This window comes from Alligator mississippiensis, chromosome 1 (genome assembly GCF_030867095.1).
Source record: "Alligator mississippiensis isolate rAllMis1 chromosome 1, rAllMis1, whole genome shotgun sequence".
Lineage (NCBI taxonomy): Eukaryota > Metazoa > Chordata > Crocodylia > Alligatoridae > Alligator > Alligator mississippiensis.
In genome coordinates, this window is record NC_081824.1 from 456,080,245 (window position 1) to 456,096,486 (window position 16,242).

Consider the following 16,242-nt stretch of genomic DNA (forward strand, 5'->3'; position numbering starts at 1 on the left):
GCCTTTAACCAGACGAATGGCGAACCCACTCCAGGCCATCCACATCCCTCTTGAAGTGCGAGGGGCTCACACTGCAGCACAGAATAGTGGCACAAATTTATGCTGCTACTATTTTTGCTGCTGCAAGTGTACGCCACTGCACATCTGGAAGTAGCCATGATGTGCTTTTAAAAAATTACCTAATTACAATGGAAATCAATGGGAGATAGATACATTAAAAGATTCCACCTGTTTTTAGGTATCTAAATATCTTTAAAACGGTGGCCCTCAAACATTTTTTGAAAATGTTACCCTAGATGAGGATTGAACTTTGGGATATAGGCTCATCTGTAATGGATTTGCATCCAAACCCAGAGAGTAATCCGTTCTAGCATAAGCCTCTACATAACCCTTCACTGTCTTTTTTCAATCTCTCAAACTTGCATTATTATATGCAGATCAATACACTTTAAGGATCTCAATTCAGTTGATTTCTATTCATTTAAGAGTGTCTGGGTAGAAAAGTTCATCACAGCATGAGGGATGATTGCTGCTTCGAAATGTGACAGTGTAACCAGTTTTTTCCTCTTTCCTTCTCCATATCTGAGAAGAGCATACAGCCATGACACTTGATGACAGTAACATTTACTTTCTCCTTCTCTTGCTGGCAAACTCTCTGGCTCTTAATTTGAAACTAAAGTAATAGGCAGGAAACCTTATTCTAACCTGAAACACATCCTTTCCATTCCATATGAAGACGATTGTCTCCTTGTTCTGTCATCCATCACCACTGAGCAAAGTCTACCTCCATCCTCTTTGGAGCCCCCTTCAGGTAGTTGAAGGCTGCTATTAAATCCCCTCTCAGTCTTCTTTTTCCAAACTAAATAAGTCCGGTTCCCTCAGCCTCTGCTCAGAAGTCAAGTGCCCCAGCCCCCTAATCATTTTCATTGCCCTCTGCTGGACTCTCTCCAATTTATCTGCATCCTGTCTGTAGTGGGGGGCCCATAACTGGACACAGGACTCCAGATGTGGCCTCACCAGTGCTGACTAGGGGAATAATCACTTCCCTCCATCTTCTGGCAAAATTCCTACTAATGCAGCTCATTATGCTGTTAGCTTTCTTTGCAACAAAGGCATACTGTTGGCTCATATTCAGCTTATTGTCCATTGTAACCCCCAGGTCCTTTTCTGCAGCACTGCTGCTTAGCGAGTTGGTCCACAGCCTGTTCCATCCTAAGTCCAGAACTTTGCATTTGTCCTTGTTGAACCTCATGAGATTTCTTTTGGTCCAGTTCTCTAATTTTTCTAGCTCTCTCTGAATCCTAGCCCTACCATCCATCATATCTACTATTCCCCACAGTTTGGTGTCATCTGCAAACTTGCTAAAGGTGCACTCTGTTCCATCTTCCAGATCGTTGATGAACATATAGAACAAAACTGGCTCCAGGACCAACCCCAGGGGCACTCCATTTGATACAAGTTGCCAAATAGACATTGAAACGTTGATTAACACCCTTTGAGCCTAACGATCCAGACAATTGTCTGTCCACCTTACAATCCATTCATCCAACCCTTACTTCCTTAGCTTGCTTGTGAAGACGTTGTGAGAACCATAACAAAAGCCTTGCTGAAGTCAAAGTATATCATGTCCACTGCTCCCCCACATTTACAGTGCCAGTCATCATGTCATAGCAGGCAAACAGGTTGGTCAGGTATGACTTGCCCTTGGTGAATCAATGCTGACTGCTCCTGATCACCTTCACCTCCAGGTGCTTAGAAATGGATTGCTTGATTTTTCCAGGGACAAAGGTGACACTGTTAGGTTTGTTGTTCCTCATATCCTCCATCTTCCCTTTCTTAAAGGCTTTCCCTTTTCTAGTCATTCAGGACTTCTCCCAATCACCATGCATTTTTAAAGATAATGGCCAGCAGCTCTGCAATCACATCAGCCAACTCCCTCAGCACCCTTGGATTTATGGTGTCCAGTCCCATGGACGTGTACATGTTCAACTTTTCTAAATTATTACAAATATCATATTTTCCATATTGATTTACTTTCTTTAAGGGCCAGCATAGTTAGGAAAAGTCTGTGTGATTAATGCTCAGTGTTTCAGATGCAAAGGTTAGTGGCTGTCCTAAAATACCTTTTAGGAAAAAATGATACACACAATCTATAGATATTAATAACAAACCCATAGAACTAGAAGAGTCCAGTAGTCTAGGAAAAGGTATGTTCATATACAGGATCTTCTCAAGAAGCTGATGCCATAAGCAGCAGAGACATCTTCTACTTGGTCTGAGATTCAGAATGGCAACAAAACTATTAGATACTGAGTGCTCAACAGTGTGAGTTGAAGGTGTATGTCCTGTGTGAGTATGTAATAGAAATTTGTGGTACATATAGGCAAGCATCATACTATACCCCCACAGCTTATTATAATAATAACCATCATTATAAGCTAATAGTCTAACTAGAAGGCATGTATGTGTGTATGTATCCACACAAAAACAAGAATATTTTTTTTCTATATAGGGTGACGTAGTATCATAGAGACCCAAAATGATATCTTATGCTTTTAACAGCGCAAGGTATAGGGGCCAGTTTTTGTGCCACTGTAACAATATTATAGTTTCCCTTTTTAGAGGTCAAAATCCTACTATAGGTGAGGCAGGGAGAAGCGGAGAGGAGCAAAGACCATATATTCTCTTCCAAGTAGAAGCTAGAGGCATAAAAATGAATAGTTCTTTGGAAGCAATTCAAGCTGATGAGTCTGAATGCATGTGTACGCTGGACTGTATGCTCACACAGCAGCTGGCTGGAGCAATATTATCTTTTCTTTCTGGCAGAGCTGAAGAGCCGTTGTAGGAGCTCTCAGAAGTTCTTTCATATAGCTAGAGTGTAGGACAAAGCAGCAATATCCCTTACTGGCATATTTGGATGCCGACATCATAGTCCTTTCCAAAGAATGGTAGGCCATGTGGAATTGAGGCATGAGACTTTAATATCTAGGTTTCTTCTAGTACACGCAGTCCTTGACTTACAGTGCTCTAACTTGCAATGATCCACACTTGCGACGCTCCGCTATTTACACCCATGTCATTACTTACAGCACTGGATCCTCGCATTTATGGCATGCCGGAAGTGCGAGGATCCAGCATCACACGTCATCCAGCCTGCAGCCCGCAGCCCGTGGCCCGCACTCCACAACCTGCTCTGGGACTCATGGAGGCAGTACCTGGGTGAGCCCTGTGCCGGGGTCAGGCGGTCACTGCCAAGGTCACCTCTGCCTGCCCTGGGATCTGTGCCTGGCTGAGAAGGGGCTTGGGGCCAGGCTGGGCCCATGTGGCTATAAAGCCACCTGAGGCCAGGGCCAGGGCCAGGGCCGAGCCGAGGTGGGGCGCAGCGCTCCTAGGGCTGGTGCCTGCTCATGCCTGGCTGAGGAGCCCCAGTGACCTGTGGGTGGGTGGTATCTCATCAAGGCCCAGCCCTAGGGGTCCCTGGTCATCGCCTGCCCAGTGGGGGTGGGGGTGGCTGTGGTAGAAAGAAAGCAGTGGCGGAGAGTGCTCCCAAACTTCCTACCCTCTCTGTGCTGCTCCCCAGGTAGGTGGGGTGCTGCAGCAGGATGCCCCTGTCTGGCTGGGGACACATGGTGGTCCCATGACCTCAGGGAGGGGCAAGAGCATCAGCCTGTCTCAGGGCCTGGGTGGCCCTGGGGTGGGGGAGAGCAGGGTTGGGTTGGCGCTTCACCTCCTGGCAGGGCAGCTGCATGTGGGGCTCTCAGGCAGAGCTCTGAGCTCCACGGAGAAAGGCTTCCTCCCTTCTGCTCAGCAGTGTAAGTCGGGGGGCAAGTGCCTCATGCAGGAGGGGGCCCAGAAATAGCTGTTGCTGAAGCTGGCAGCCAGGTGCTCCAGCCAACACTGCCCTGTGCACTGCCCTGGCCCCAGCTGCCCTGCTACACCTCCATTGTGCTGAGGCCATTGTCACAGGCCAGCTGGGCACTGTGAATGTATCAATTTTATCACAGGCCAACTGGGCTGTTTGATTCAGTTTCGGATCGAGGAGGCAAAACTGGAGTGGAATAAAGGCAAATTTATTATAGCTTACACACACACAACAGTTAACAGAAAGATAAATGCAATTAGCAGATAAGGCAGTATAAAAGAGCTAATAGTAAATAATAACAACAGATAATAATAACAGATAGATAGATCAGTCTGTCACAGGCCAACTGGGCACTGCGAGGGTATTAGCCACACTGGACTGTTCAAAACAACAAATAGACAGACAAGGGTTGGCAACTTATCAATAGTCCCTCAATGCCAGGTGTGCGCCAAGTGATTCCAGCAAAGTCAGGTGTCCCTGATGATCAATGGTGTCAGAGGGATTACCGGGGAAGGTCCCTTGCTCAGGATCTGATCCTCACTCACACCGGGAGTCTAGGGTCCGGGCGTGGGACAGAAATAACCGTTCTGTTCCCTCCTTCCTCCTGGTTACCTGATGCATGTGTTTTTTATACCTAGTCTTATGTTAATAGGTTGGCCTCAGGGCCACTCACAATGTTGCCCTATAGTTATTACCCTATGGGACTGAAAGGTGTTAAAATTATCATAAAAGGTTACTACCCAGACTCAGGTTTATCCAATAAGCAAATTATGATGCAGCACCTTTAGGTTTGAAATTGTCATCGCTCTGCCTAAATCCCAACCCCTTTTAGGCTTCATTTGAATATGCTTTCTTGGGATGTGCTTTCCTGGAATGTGTTGGGTGTGCCAGGCAGTTAGATCCAGTTTTTATCGCTAAGGCTGAACCCTGAGCAAAAAAACGCTAGGCCAGCTAATCTCACAGCTACAGCTTTGCCTCTGGGGACCAGTCAGTCCCATGAATGGTTAACTTATCATTTTGGTTAAACTTATGACAGACAAGTTACATTTGCAGTTTACAAACCTACAAGCTTATATTAACTAATATTACCTATTTAGGCAAAATACCAAATGCCTCCAAGAAGCACACATTATTGCTTATTAATCCCTCCGGTTCTGGCTGTCACAGGCCATGCTGGTTCCAACACTGGGCTGGCTCCATCCCCACTGACATCCTGCCCTAGCTTGCTCTCCTCTGCTTGTTCCCCACTCCTGTCAACACAGGTTTATGCGGGGCTCTGGCAGTTGCTGTCTCTTGGCCTTTCATCCCAGTGTGAGTAATTATTTATACAGTGAGAATCAATATGGTCTATAGTAAAATTGAATATTTGATTAAATAAAATGTAATAGTTGATTTAAATATGGTGTTTATGGTCTTTTCTATAAAAAATTGTGCATCAGGCCCTTGGTCAGGATCATAACCCCCTATTATAACATTGTTTTTATGGGAAAATCAGATTTGACTTACATCCTTTTGACTTACAGCGCCTTTTCCAGGAACGTAACCCGCTGTAAGTATGAGGACTGCCTGTATTCGGAAGTGCTTTTTTACAAGTCTGTTTATTCTGAAGTAATATCCACTTTCAGTCATCTGCTAGACTTTTCCCCACAGTTTTGAAAGACAAGGTAAAGAGTATTACAATGCAATGTGTGTATTTGTTTCTTGATATGTGCTCGCTAATTCATTAGGATGTCCTTAAAGCAATCCATGAACTATCTAAATGAGCAGTGAGTGGCTGGGAATATGGGAGTGGAAGAAGCATCCTGGATCATCAAAGCCAGCCCACTACTACCATAGGCAGACATACATTCCAGTCCCTTTTCGAAATTTATATTGCTTCATCTTAGAAGAAGCTGGTTTTTGTTTCACTCCTCCCATTGGAAGGGCATTTCCAAAACACAATTGTCTCATGCTTACCAACCTTCTGATTTCCAGCCTACCATTATTAATGGGCAGCTAATAAACATTTGTTGTTAGGCCAACATCAGAACTTGATCATTTGAGATCATGAAATGTGTGGGATTTATTTAAAAGCAAATTTTCTTATCTCTAAGTGTACGCTTCATTTTTGCCATGTCAAGTCACAAATGATACAATACCCAAATTGGGGGGAAAGAGAGTGTATTTTAAAGACCTTTCCATGTCAGCAAAAATGATATTAAACTTGTACAAGACTTCTTCTTGAGTTTATTGAAAATGTCAACAGGGATTTGCACAATACAAATCTGAGCTTCATGCAGGGCTTTTTTTCAACACATAGTTAAAGTCGTATGGTTTCTTTTCTGGTTCCCTGGCAGACTGAACCGTCTCTGATGGTCCCCACTGGTCAGTATATGTAGCACCTCCCAGTGACAAGACCCAATGAAAAAAGCATACAGGGTGTGACAGAAGCCAAATACAAAACTTTAAGTTATAGCTCAAGTTTGTGTGATCTTTTTTCTGGTTAGAAGTCCCTGGTTCAGTTCCTAGCTGGGAGGGGCACAGCTAGATCATTTAGACGCTATTTTGACTCCTTTTCTCAGTGGCAGAGCATGGAGTGTGCTACTCCTCCAGTTAGAAAAAAAAAATCTAGCATTAGTTATTTCTTAAGTATTTGAGCTTCTAATTTTTTATAATTATATGGCCTGGGAGTTGATTTCTTTTTTCCAGTATTTGTGATCCTAATTAAGCCTTGCATTTATTATTAATATTGCATCCTATTTTATATGGAGAAACAGCCCATTAGGAATCTCTTCTGTTATACTGTCATACCCAAGGCCTCAAGTCTGGCTAATTATTGAGGCCTGCCTGAAGTCCTTCAGGATACAGGCCTGTTCAATCCCCGCTTCTTATATAGCCTGGGTACTGTTTCTTTTCTGAGTATTTGAAGTTCAAATTAAGCCTCTTGTTTATTAGTAATAATTTCATAAGGGGAACACAGATCCTCTTGAGAAAGATCAGAGCTTTCTTCTGCTCTGTTGAAACGTAAAAGCAGTCTCTACAGTACGGCGAAGGTCAGCAGCACTAGCCTAAGCATAGCTGGTTCTACAGACAAGAAAAATGAAGGTAGTTCTTCAAACAGGCACCGTTATCCTGGGACCACAGAAAAGCATCACACCAAAGAGTCCAGCAGTCCTCAGAGACCTGCTGTTTGGAGCTGTCATTCTAAAAGTAATTGGAAGCAGCAAGCAATTAGCAAGGTGTTTATCAGAGCCAGAAACCAATACGTCCTCTGTGAAGATGATGATGATCTACTAAAATAAGAAAGCTGACTATTTCTGGTGTGTCTGTTCATTTGCTTATCTGTGTCTGTTCATCTGTTCATTTTCAGACAGATGATCAAGCCCCTGTGGAGCTTCTGCTCCATGATAAGAGGGAGCAGTGTCATTGGGCTACAGAAGAGAAGTAGCTTCCCTGTATTAGGGGCCAAGAGATGTCTACTGGGTGGAGGAAAGGCTTTTTATCCCTATAACCCATTCTATAGCAATTAAGAGCCTACACTTCTCACAAGACAAAACAGCAACTGCAGCAACATCAGAAGCAGCATTTCATCTCAGATGAGACTGCTAGGCAATGGTGGGTGTTATTTGAGTCTTCCTGTTTTGTCATCTCCATTACTGTGTCATGACCCAAATAGTGACAGTGACCTGGAGAGGGGAAGCATGCCCAGCCATAACAATGTATCAATATACTGGACAGTTCAAATCAAGTAGAGCTTCTGTACAGTTACATAGATACTTTCTTATCCAAACTTGGCTAGCTGCTTTCTTGACCCAACTCCCAGTTGTGCTTCCTGTGCTCTATCACTGCTGATCTCAGTGTCCAGTTGTGTCACTGTGTCCTAGTCAGTTGTATTGCTGACTTTGTACCCAACATCATACTGGCACCAAAGACATTGCTGAAAATGCTGCAATTACTTTTGACTGCAAGAATGACACATTCCTAAAGGGATCTTTTCCTTGAATGCTTTCGGAGACAGGCATGCACTTTACTGACACTATATCTCATCACTGTTCCCTCCTGTTTGTACTGTAGAGCCAGATTTTATTCGATATATAAGAAATAATAATAATAAAAAATCTTATCTGAGCAGCTTCTGGCCCATTAGTTTGACTTCAATAGCATGCAAGGTTTATAACACATTTGAAAGGAAAGAACAAAGATCTGGAGGCAAGTGAAAAATAAGATAATGCAACATGGGTTTGCCAAATATAGACTGTGTCAGATTAACTTGTTTTTCTTTGATAAAATAATGGATTTTTTTTTAAGCAAATGGAATACCATAGATCTAATCTACCCAGACTTCAATAAAGCTTTGGACATGGTGCCTACTGGAAGTTCTTAGTTAAGATGAAGAAGTCTGGGATTTGTACAGGAATTGTAAAAAGTGTTAAGAATCTGGCAAAAGAGGATAAGACAAGAGCATTGAAAGGATTGTGTTGGAGGTAGGTTACAAGCTTATGCTCTAAGGAACTAAGCAGATCATCATTTTGGATAAGCTCCCTAGGGAACTCATCAGTTAAAATCTACTGATGAGGAAAAGGGTCTGAGTGTACTATTGCACATGATGACTGTGGTCTAGGAAAGAAAAAAGGCAAATGTGTTCCTAGGATATATCACAGGAATTTTTTAAAATAGTAACAAGGCAGTATTAATACCGTTGAACATGGCCCTTATGAGACTTCCTGCTGTGTTCCTACTGTCTGGTACCCCATGTCCAAAAAAAGATTAATTCAAAATGGAACAGGTGTGAAGAGCTATTACAACATACAGAGGAATGGAAAGTTTATTTCATCTGAGGAGGTTAAATGAACTTTATGTGTTTAAACTAGCCAAAAGAAGGCTGAACATAGATCTGATTGCTCTATGCATGTTACCCCAGTCAGGGCAAAGAACTATGTAAGCTAAATGACAATACAGGCATAGGAAAAAATGGGTAAAAACTGGCCATAAATATTAATAAGAAATTCTTTCAACTATAACTTAGGGGCAACTTAGGGGACAGTGATCACCAAATGATTAAATTCATTATCCAGTGAAGGGTGGGCATTATACTCAGCAGGGCACAGGTGCTGAACTTTAAAAAAGCTGACTTTAATAGACTCAGGGGTTTGGTTAGCAGGGTGCTAGGAGCTAAGAACTTGGATGCATTGAGGGTCCAGGATGGGTGGACATTCCTCAAGGAAACTATGCTTTAGGCTCAGAGCATCCAAATGTTTCTTAAAATTGTCCAGGGTAGGTGTTTGCATCACCTTTGGGGGGAGTCTGTTCCAGGCCTTTGGGGCTCAGACAGTAAAGAAGTTTTTCCTTATGTCCTTCCTGAAATGGTCTTGCAGGAGTTTGTGACCATTGGACCTTGTCATCCTTTTAGGTGCTCTGGTGAACAGGCATTCCCCCAGATGCTGATGCACACGCCTTATGTACATATAGGCTGCCACCAAGTCACCCCTAAGCTTGTGCTTCTCCTGGCTGAAGAGTCCCATATCTCGCAGACTCTTTTTGTAAGTCCTGTTCTCTTGCCCTCTGATCATGCACGTGGCTCTCCTCTGAACTGTCTCAAGCTTCTCTACATCCTTCCTACATTGTGCAGCCCAGAATTGGATGCAGTACTCCAGCTGCAGCCTCACCAAGGCCGAGTACAGCGGGAGGAAGATATCTTGGGCCTTGCTCGAGATGCGTCGGTAGATGCAAGCTGGAGTTTTGTTCGCTTTGCCAGCTGCAATACCACACTAGGGGCTCATGTTCATCCTGGTCAATGACCCCAAGTCTCTTTCGGTCATGGTACTAGAGAGGGTAGCAGTGCCGAGCCTACTGTTTACAAATGGGATGGGCAAAAAAGGTTTAGAACCACTGGTCTAGCAGACTTCATCAAACAGGGTCCCAAACTGGTCATCAAACATTCCTCTGTCAGCCCCTCTCTTAGCCTGTCACACATGATTAATATGGTTCTGCTCTCCATGAGGTGGGGCTTGACCAGGTTGCCATGTGCTTCATCTGCATATAATTTTTTGGAGGAACCCAAGACTCATTACAAGAACACCCATTTCCAGTCAGGAGTGGAGGCTATTTAGCACATGGATCCTTTATGGAAGGTATCTGGAGTACATACGCAGACTAAGCAGTGCTGAGTTGTGGGGTCACTATGACTTGACTGATGGGGCCCAGCCCAATGTACTATATGGAAAATCATGAGCCTTTTAGCTTTGGACTAATATCATGCATAGTGGGTGTATGTACGCTAGATACTTACTGCACTGTAGCCTAATAGCTCTGCGCAGTAGCATGCCAGTCACAAACCATGCTAATATGCTACTACTTAGTATTATTAGGCTACTGTGCAGTAAACATCACAAAAAACTGTGCCGGTCCTGCTGTGCAGTAAATGTAGTTACTACATAAAACATGCAGTTAGTACTTTATTAAGGAAGTACTAAACTAAATGTGCAGTACCTATGGTAGATTAATGAATGCGTAGATGCACCCACAAGTTTGTACTATATACTATACATGAGTAGGTGTCAATGTACTACTTAAAAGTGTCTTTATGGAGTATCTGTGCTAAAACTTGCAGCAGTTTCAAAAGAGGTAACATCCATCAATTCTGGATGAACTAAATCTATGGGTACTATATGCAAATTGTTACAGTTATGTTTATTTCAAGATAAGCATTTTCAAATCTGCTCCTCTTTTCCATATGGTCAGGGACAACAGGATCTGAAAGTAAAGGGGAAAGGGGAAAGGGATGTAGAAGGGAAGAATTTGGGGGAGAAACAGAGGGCAAATTGGCTACCGGATTCCCTGAGATTTATTGTCCCTGGTGTAACAGTAGGAGGACAAAAAATTCAAGATAGACCAACAATAACTAGGCTCTATACCTAAAAAATTATATCAGTTATATAAATTTTCCATATATAGAATTTAATTATTAAAGAATCATTTTATAATCAGTGGGCACATCTACACAAGATGCTTTAAAGTGCATTAGCCTAAAGTTAAGGCACATTATGGCATGTGTCTGCATGTTTGTGCCCTTAATGCACTTTAAAAAAGACAAATTTAAATGATTCACTCCTAAATTTGATACCTGCAAATGCAGGTATCAAATTTAGCGGCAAAGAGTTAAAGCACATTAATGAACAAGTGGACAAATTAAAGCACATTAATGGACTAAAATTAGTCCTAAGTCAGTCCACACACAGCATTAATGCACTTTAATGCCTGCACATGTAGATGCCTACCTAAACCTGCTTAATGTGCATTAAGCTAATGCGCATTATTTAGGGGTGCTTTAATGCAAGTGTAGACACGCCCAGTGTCATCTTATATTCAAGTAAATATGGTAGTTTTAAGAGGGATTTTGATCAACTGGTGAAAGGGAGTGTATATAGTATGTTTGCCTGCAATATCAAAAGGGCACAGCAGCCCCTTTGGCTCTGCAGGGAACTAGTGGACCTCCTGCATCTAAAAAGAAAAACCTATAAAGGATGGAAGGCTGGATCCACCTCCAAGGAGGAGTATTGTGCACTGGTCCAGACCTGTAGGGAGCAAACCAGGAAAGCCAAGGCTGCGACTGAACTCCAACTGGCTACACATATCAAATACAATAAAAAGTCCTTTTTTAGATATGTGGGGAGCCGGAGGAAAAGCAAGGTGTACCCGCCTCCGTTCGACTAGGAGTTCGTGCGCCGCCTTCGCCCGGACTCGAGATCTTGGACCGCCGGGCTTCGTTGGTACGCCCCAGGGTTTACCCCGGCTGGTATAAAGGGGGACCCCAGAACTCGCCTGCCACGACTTTGATGACTCTCTCAGTGGGGGGTCTTCCCTTGGGGTATCCCCTGGTGCCGGCACGCCTCTTCGCGGGTACTCTCGGGGCTCCGTCCTCCCCTACACCCCGGCCATACGCCACCTCAGGTCTTCCTGTCCTGGCTTCCAACCCGTCCTCATCTCGTCCTCTCTTGGCTCGGTCACCCTAGCCACTACCGGTGGTCTTCGGGCCGGGTATGCCTCACCCAGTGGGGGTGCTGCCCTGATCCCTCCTTCCTTGGGATGCAGACGTCCTCTCTGCTTCCCCAATAGTCCCAGCCACAGTTACCCGCGCCGTCGGCTACAGCTGGCCCCACTCTCGGGATAGCTGTTATGCCAGCTGCTGCCTCGGGTGTCGGGTTCCCCCCTGGCTGCTGCCCTACCTCTGGGGCTGACTTCTCCCCTTGTCTCCTCACTCCTGGGTGCTCCGCTGCGCTGCTCGCAGCCTGCTCCGCCTCTACACAGCGGCGTCCCGCACTCTGCGGGTGGCGGCTGATCCCCTGCTCGCTGGGGCTCCGCGCTCCAGCTCTCTCCCTTCAGCCGCCCTGCTGCTTCGGCGGGGCCACCTTTTGTTCCTCCCGGCCAGCGTGCCCCGCCCCCGCCGCTCAGCCACAGCCGGATAAATGCCCGGCTGACGACCTGCGCCGGCAGCGCCGGCGCGTGGAGTTTCTTCGGCTCCTCCAGCCCTGCGGGAGGTAAGCAGACCCCTTACAACTGACAACCAATGCCCAAGAAAAAGCCAACCTGCTTAATGGGTATTTTGCATTGGTTTTTTCACTAGCCCCAAGGGACAGCCCTGCTCAATACAGCGCAGGACAGCCAGGATGAGAGAGAATTGTCACCCTTCATCAGTGTAGACCATGTGAAGGAACACCTTGAGAGGCTGGACACCTTCAAGTCAGCCATCCCAGACAGTTTACACCCCAGGGTATTCAAGGAGCTGGCAGGCATCATAGCTCAGCCACTGGCACAGATCTTAGAGAACTCATGGCACTCTGGCGAAGTGCCCAAAGACTGGAAGAAGGCCAATGTGGTACCTATCTTTAAGAAAGGGAGGAAAGTAGATCCGGAGAACTACAGGCCCATCAGCCTGACCTCTATCCCGGGGAAGATCTTGGAAAAAATTATTAAAGAAACCATTCTTGACAAACTGGCTGATGGCAACATCCTGAGTGATAACCAGCATGGGTTTGTTGTGGGTAGGTCTTGCCTGGCCAATTTCATCTCCTTCTACAACCAGGTGACATATCACCTGGATAAGGGAGAAGAGACTGACGTCATATATCTTGATTTTAAAAAAGCCTTCAATCTAGTATCTCATGATCATCTCATAGGAAAACTGGCCAACTGTGGCCTCGGCTACATTACAGTCCACTGGCTGGGGAACTGGCTCTGAGGTCGGACCCAGAGAGTGATAGCTGATAGAAGTCAGTCATTATGATGCGCCATGACCAGTGGGGTCTCTCAAGGCTCTGTCCTTGGGGCCTATACTCTTTAACATCTTCATTAATAATATGGATATCGGTATGAGAAGCAGACTGGCCAAGTTCACTGATGACACCAAACTTTGAGGTAGAGAGTCCACAGCTGAGGACAGGATGGTGATCCAGGCCAACCTTGACAGGCTCAGAAAATGGACAGATGAAAACCTGATGGTGTTCAACACTGAAAAATGCAAGGTACCCCACCTTGGGAAGAAAAACCCGCAGCATGCTTACAGGCTGAGAGGTGCTACGCTTGCTAGCACCACAGCCGAAAGGGACTTGGGGGTCATGATTGACCACTTGATGAATATGAGCCACCAATGTGATGTTGCAGCTGGTAAAGTGAGCAAAACTCTGGCTTGTATCCATAGTTGTTTCTCAAGCAAATCCCGGGATGTCATCCTCCTGCTGTACATGGCCTTGGTGAGGCCACAGCTGGAGTACTGCATCCAGTTCTGGCCTCCACGATTTAAAAAGGATGTGGAGAAGCTTGAGAGAGTCCAGAGGAGAGCCACGCGCATGATCAGAGGGCAGGAGAACAGGCCTTATGATGAGAGGCTGAGAGCTATGGGACTCTTCAGCCTGGAAAAGTGCAGGCTCAGGGGGGACCTGGTAGCTGCCTATAAGTACATCAGGGGAGTGCATCAGGATCTGGGGGAACACCTGTTCACCAGAGCACCCCAAGGGATGACAAGGTCAAACACTCACAGACTCCTCCAAGGGTGTTTCAGGTTGGACATAAGGAGGGACTTCTTTACTGTTTGAGCCCCCAAGGCCTGGAACAGACTGCCTCCAGAGGTGGTGTAAGCACCTACTCTGGACTCCTTTAACGTTTAACGTCAAACTCCATTTGGACGTTTATCTTGCTGGGATCCTTTGACCCCAGATGATTTCCTGCCCCTGGGGCAGGGGGCTGGACTCAATGATCTCCTGAAGTCCCTTCCAGCCCTAATGTCTATGAAATCTATGAAATCAGGGAGTTAAATGTTGGTCCTTTCCAATTCTGTTTCTTTATTAAATGCATTGCTAACTTATCTGCGACTGCAAAATAACTTATGTGTCTGGTGATGAAGAGTGAGCTGGGAAAAAAATTCAAAAAACAAAACGCAGCTTGACTTTCAGAGCCCAGTTGGAGTTTGCAGAGTTGGCAAATAGAGAAACCATCTGATCTCATTTGATATGGAAGCCATCAAGAGATGATAAACATGGAACCCCATGGTGCCATTTTTACAGTCACTTTTTAGAGCTGAGCAGCATTTTAATGCCAAGTCAGATAAAATACTGGCACTTGATTTACTGGCTTCCTCATTTGTTGACTGCAAGAAACATGTGACATTGGCAATTCAATCTCCCAAGCACAACAGACATATAGACCAGTTGTGAGAGGACTGAGTTGTGCTGCTGCCCACTGGGTGAATTAAAGGAAGGCTTTTACAAGAAATAAATGGGTTGGAAACCCTATGCTATGGTTGAATGTCTAGCAGAATGCAACCATGTGTGCATGCCACTTTGAGTGTTATCTTATGTTAATTAACTGCACTCAGAAAGGCAGCAATGTTAAGATGCACTGGTGTATTTGATGAGACAGCAGATGAACCCAAACCCAAGCTGGATAAGCCCCTACTATGTTCCTAATTGCATGTCAGGTGTGTGCGTCTCCTCACAGATTCCCAGGAGTTGCCTAGAATCCAGGTGGACAAACAGTAATTTAATACAGATTAGCCTGTTGTGGCATTTTTTCATTACATTTGCTTCAAAATTGGATACTTTGCTAAATCTGATGAAAGCAGATTTCTTCAGTCTCTTCCATAAACACACCTTCCCATTATGGAGTACTCTTAACTGTATGGCTTGTTGCTAGACTGGTGTAAGAGGGAAACTGTTGCCCTTGTATTTGTATGGGTTTTTTTCCTTTACTACTTTTATCTTCTCCTCCTTGAACAGAAGTACTGTGGATGTTAATGGAAGATCTGTGCTTGCAGGAATGACAGAATCTTAGCAATTTGATTCCTCATGCAATCTGGGCACAGGATTTTTGCCTTAACTAAAGATAAGTTTTCTTAAAAGTAATTAATTAGAATTTCAGTTACCAATAGGACAGATAAACCCAAAAATGCCTAGAATTTAGAATCTGTTTTTTAGACATTTGTAAAAGGGGCTGCTACAGATAATAAAAAGACTTGAATGAAACTTCATTTTTCCTTTCTCATTTGGAGGACATTGAATTCAACAGCCTTGACTCTGACACTGACAAATGTTTCACAAGGAATGATTTGAATGGCAAACACAGGGGTCTCATTTTGGAGCCTATGACAAACCAGAACAGTGATTTTATCATTTCTCAGTCATTTTTATTAGCCTGGAGCTACATGACATAATGGCAGTGCTTGCAAATGCAGCACTACATCATCTGCATAAATGGCATAACTTTCACTGCTGTGACAGGCCATAGGACTGAGTATATCTTACATGTAAACCTGCTTCCATAGGAAAATTGTCTAATTGATCAATTATGTCCCAGAAAGAGTGATCAGCTTGTACAAGATGATTATTTAGGTGGAAACATGGAGGCACAAAGATGGAAATAGTGGCTTAATAATAGGTTCATCACTTTGCCAATCTAGTAATAGGCAGTATTTTTATGGCAATTTTTCATAGTGGCATTCACCCCTACTGCTTTCCACATTGTATTGCCAAGTAACAGACTGATACAGCAAGCTAGCAAATTACATTGCTCACAAATAACTATGCAATTCTCCTTGTTCTGTGAGCAACAACTTTACAGGACAGGAGCTAAATTCAAATTTACTTCTAAAATCTGTTATAGGACCAGCAAACAGATTGACCTGGTTAAAAACAAAGAAACAAGCAAAGTGGCAGGAAGGTAAATCAATGTAAATGTATAGGCTCCAAAACAAGAGAAATCAATAAATGTGTTTGCATGTTAATACCACACAGTTAGATTTATTGTCCACATAGGCATTTGCAAATATAAATACTCAGCTCCTCTATAAGAATTGCATGGATTTATGTTTTTAAGGTCTTGCTTGCAAAAATCTATTAGAGCAAGACACC